Source organism: Bos indicus, unplaced genomic scaffold (assembly GCF_029378745.1).
Source record: "Bos indicus isolate NIAB-ARS_2022 breed Sahiwal x Tharparkar unplaced genomic scaffold, NIAB-ARS_B.indTharparkar_mat_pri_1.0 scaffold_63, whole genome shotgun sequence".
NCBI lineage: Eukaryota > Metazoa > Chordata > Mammalia > Artiodactyla > Bovidae > Bos > Bos indicus.
Window position 1 is genome coordinate 490,376 of NW_027223726.1, and position 4,994 is coordinate 495,369.

Genomic DNA, 4,994 nt, shown 5'->3' on the forward strand with positions numbered 1-4,994 from the left:
TGAAATTAAAAGACGCTTACTCCTTGGAAGGAAAGTTATGACCAACCTAGATAGCATCTTCAAAAGCAGAGACATTACTTTGTCAACAAAGGTCCACCTAGTCAAGGGTATGGTTTTTCCTGTGGTCATGTATGGATGTGAGAGTTGGACTGTGAAGAAGGCTGAGTGCCGAAGAATTGTCGCTTTTGAAGTGTGGTGTTGGAGAAGACTCTTGAGAGTCCCTTGGACTGCAAGGAGATCCAACCAGTCCGTTCTGAAGGAGATCAGCCCTGGGATTTCTTTGGAAGGAATGATGCTAAAGCTGAAACTCCAGTACTTTGGCCACCTCATGGGAAGAGTTGACTCATTGGAAAAGACTCTGATGCTGGGAGGGATTGGGGGCAGGAGGAGAAGGGGACAACAGAGAATGAGATGGCTGGATGGCATCACTGACTCGATGGACGTGAGTCTGAGTGAACTCTGGGAGTTGGTGATGTACAGGGAGGCCTGGCTTGCTGTGATTCATGGGGTCTCAAAGTGTCGGACACGAATGAGCAACTGAACTGAACTGAACGGAACTGAGAGAAAAGAGGAAGAGAGAGAGAAAGGCCAATAGTTTTCAGGTTACATGGAAAACCCATAAAGCCCTTACACAGGACTTTTACCACTCACAAAGGCACAGGACTTCCTCTTGAGGAGGTCTTGAAAGCCTGGGCTGGAAAGTGAGCTTGGCAGGCTTCCACACCCTGAAGAGCTGGCTGTGGAGAAGAGAAGGAACCTCAACCTCCCAGGTTTCAGCACCAAAAATGTAACGTAAGGGAGTTAGAGAAGGCGAGGTTCAGAAAAAGAATGAGACTGGCACTTTACAGGAACAGATCACCTTTAATGAGGCAAGAAGGGGCAGCAGTCACATTAGCGAGCTGCTGCGCTTATCCAAGAAAATAGTAAGTATATATAGGCATGTATGTGGAAAGTTACTGTCTTAAGGCGGCTTGTTCTTCTCCAAGGTTGTTCGGAGTAGTTATCTCTTAAATGGCTTGGGCAAGGAATTTTGGAGATAGACCAGAGGCTGGACCAGCTGGGAGCTGGGCGTAATAAACCTTAATGTCCATTTTTTCCTTCGGGTGAGAGAGTTCTTTGTTTTGCATAGAATGGTGGGGAGGACCTGGAGGAGAGTTTTAACTCCAGGCTATTTTGAGCCATGTAACTTTCCTTCAAAGGGAAAAAGGAAGTTTGCCCCATCCACTCATGTTATCGGCTTCCAAGTTACCTAATTTTCCTGCAACTGTCTTAGGCTGTCGATCTGTAAGCAAGTCTCCTTGTAGATCTGTATAACCACTGTTTCCTCCAGGACCTGTGGTGGAAAAATCTAGTACTGGCCAGCCTATGGGACTGTAATGAGAAGAGAGGGGACCCGGAATTAGCTGTCCAGACCTGCCAGATGAGTAAGTGCAACCTTATGTTATGTGGGGCCACAAATGCTGGGAGGAGGGTAGCACCCATTCCATCAGCTGTAAGATTATTTAACATGGTGTTTAAATGTCTTCCCTGAGTCTCTAAAATAGGAACTTCCAACAATGTCAGGATCACTCCCTGAGCGCTGCTCAGACACTATGTTTATAATGGACGTCTTTAATTAGTCAGTGGCATCTTTTTCTAGTCCACCGTGAGTGCCATTATTACAGACACTGAATTTATTAGAAGGTCACATTTCCAAAAAGCCTGATATTGCCATTTTCACATCAGAGTTCTGATCTGTCTTTTTATCCTTTTGGAAATCACTTGTAATACCAGACAGAAGCAAGCTGGACTGGATGGGACTGTGAAAAACAAACTTCAGGAATCCAGAGACTGTGGAGTGCTGTTTTTTTTTGGTTTTGTTTTTTTTTTTTTTTTCAGGTAGGGGAACAAGGATTTGAATGTAATTTAAAGCCAGCTCTATTTAGGAAAGCGGAGCAAGATGAGGCCTGTACACCAAGTTAGTGGCAGAGAATGATAGTCTGCCAGTCTGTCCCCTCTATAAGTGGGTGGGCATTTACTTTGCAGGGGTCCTGGAGGTGTAGGCTCCATATTATTCAAATAATATGCTGGTCAATACTTCATTAAATATTTACCCTTCCACAGTTCGTCTTTTTTTTTTTTTTTTTGCTTTGCAGATGTTGCTGAGACAATACATCGTGTTTCATTAAAAATAAATTTTAGTATCTGAGTATGACTCTTTCTTACTGTCATCTTTGAGCCTCAATTTCCACATTTGCAAAATGGGAATCACACCTTGCTCTCAGGTGCCGGGAGCCAGAACGGGAGTTCCCACCCATGACAAAGGTCATGCGGAGAGGCCTGATATGCAAAGGCCAGTCAGGACTCGAGGGCCCACTCCCCCAGACCTGCCTGAGCATCTACCCCAAAACCAGAATCTGTTCGTTTTACTATTTCACGACTTTCACCAACTCTTCTGACATTAACGGGGGGCTATCCCCGACCACCTTTCTCTGAAGAAAATCAACTTAGAGCTCTAGTTAATAAGTCTCCTGGGCATAATAGGAGTGTTTCCATTCAAACCCCTCTGATGACTTTCTAGCTTGCCTGACAGGTTTGTTCGGACTTCTGCAGCTATGCATGTGATTGTTCACAGCCTCCCAACCAGAGAGGCACAGGAAGCTTACGATATTCTAATGCAGAGCTCCTCAGAGAGTTAAAATTGTTAGAATAGAACTAGTAGAGGATTTCTTTGTTGAGCTAATGCTTGCTGCCAAGTTTCCATATCCCTTACCTACTGTGTCCCTGGGAGTGTATTGATTAATATAGTTGGTGTATAGAAATGTAAGTAGTAGCTTTAAGGTTTGTAACCTTGGAACCTTGAGTTAATTCTTTTCTTGTTATAGCCCACCATACTTTTTCCCTATAGGAATGCAACTTTATCTAATGCTTTCGGAGGGTGGTGCCTGACTTTAGAATAGTCACCTTTAGAGAAAAATAAGTTTTCTGAAGAAAGGGTCATAAAATGTTAACAGGCCTCCTGGCCAGAAGATGATGTAAATCACCTAAAGCTTTTGTATATGATAAGTTTGCAGAAAGAAAGCCTGGCTTCGATAAGGATCAAGGACTGCTGACCTTGCATGACTCTACCTCCGCCCCCCACCATTATCCTCTATGCACAACTTAAGGTATAAAAACTACTTTGGAAAATAAAGTATGGGCCTTGCTCATCAGGCTTGGTCTCCCCGTGTCGTTCTTTCTTGTTTCCTTTTCTCTACTTTTCTTCTCTGTTCTTCCTTCAGGGTGACTGATCGGAGCGTGGGGGCTCTCTGAGACCACTTACCTGCCTGGGCTTCTAAGACCCAGAGAAGGTGCCTAAGGTGGGGCACCTTCAGCTATTCGAGAGGGCGCCTGCGGCCTCTGTGGTCAGAGCAAGTTCGGTGTCATGAACCTTATTAGTTTCCCATGTAAACCAGTCAGGTCAAGCCTCTGTCTCTTTCTCCTTTTATCTATCCTTTCGCCAATGCCGTCCTCCTGAGGGAATCCCTGGATCCAACCGGGGCTGGACCCCAGCACTCAGGGATATCTATTCTATGGTTTTTCTTGAGTGCTTACCACACAAGAGGTACTGAAGGAATTAGTACACCATTTCCAGAACCCATATATGGGAACAGAACATTGTGGCTTCATTTAGCTCATCTCCCTACCTGTCCAGACCCCATTTCAACCAAACGTTTGTTTCCTTTCACAGGGCCAGCAAATTTCCTCAGATATCACTGGACTTCTCTTTGAAAACCAGCCTCTTTAATCCTGCTATGATGCCAAGAGGCAGCCCAGCAACTCACACCTTGCCTTGCTCTGAGCCACTTTCTTTTCTGGCCATCTATGATGCCTTATGCCAAAGCTGATATGGCTCAGCACCAAGTTCAGGCACCAAGAGGGTGCTTGTTAACTGGCAGTGCAGAAAAGGTCCCCTCCCTTTCATTGTCTGTATCAAGTTACTTCTTTTCTGGGCAGTGGTTAATTTGTTGAAAATCTGTGGAAGAGTTTTCACAATTGGGGTGGGGAGAAAGCACTAAATAGAAATATGAACTCTTATAAGATGCATTCAAAGACACTTCTAACCTCTAGGTTCATAGAAACCTCGGGCTCCTCTGTTGCTTTATTAGCACAGGTTTTATCCATAAGGTGGCATCATAGAACCTGAATTTCATTCACCAAAGGTTAAAATAAAATCCACATTTCTTTGTGATTGGAAACTAAAGTGTGAGTATAGTCTTTAGAGGGCATGTTGACATTTTAAAGACTTTTTGTTTATCCCTGTAATTGGTGAAATTACTTTAAAGCTGTGAAAGAGGGGGTCATAATAATTTCCTACCCAGTGAAAACCTGAGGCCTGAGATACTTAGAAAAACCTATCCTGAGCCCATATTCTTTCACCAAGTGACATGATGATGATCAAAGCTGGCTTATTTCCTAGTCAAAACAATTGTGAAACTTAAGAATAACTGTGATGCCTTCTTCCCCTTCCATACACACTTATTCCCACTGCCCATCATAGTCATCTTGGCTGACTTCTTTAGAGGCAGGGGTCAAGAAAACCTAAATGAATGGTTTAATAGGTAAATCTGCTATGTATTGGCACTTAAAAATAAGTCACAAGGTTGAGGATTCCAAAAAGATGACTCTCCAATTGGTGACAGTTTCACACATCAGGGCTCTCATGGAAAGCGAAGGTAATCCTCCACTGAATTTGAGATGGAATCTGGCTTGCTGGTTCTTTCCCAGAAATTCATTCCTAGGCCAGCCATGTCACTTAGGCTCATGAGACTATACTTCAATGAATGTCTACTCATTTGTGGGAATGTTAATGTTCTATAAATTCTTGGTGCAAAGTATTCCGTTGGATACATACCACAAGTGGGATTGCTGGACTAGATGATAGTTCTGTTTTTAATTTTTTGAGGCACTTTCATACTGTTTTCCATAGTAGCTGTACCAATTTAATCTTGAACTAAATGAGTTTCATGAGTGGT

The 4,994-nt window shown here is 43.5% G+C and overlaps 1 long non-coding RNA gene across 1 annotated transcript; it reads left to right on the forward strand.

The window, feature by feature from the left end:
• Nucleotides 1-654: 654 nt before the first annotated feature.
• Nucleotides 655-4,018, forward strand: LOC109554738 (uncharacterized). Its single transcript, XR_011565614.1, has 4 exons — nucleotides 655-923; nucleotides 1,331-1,424; nucleotides 3,047-3,146; nucleotides 3,710-4,018. It is a non-coding gene; the product is annotated as an uncharacterized lncRNA (long non-coding RNA).
• The last annotated feature ends 976 nt before the right edge of the window (nucleotides 4,019-4,994 follow it).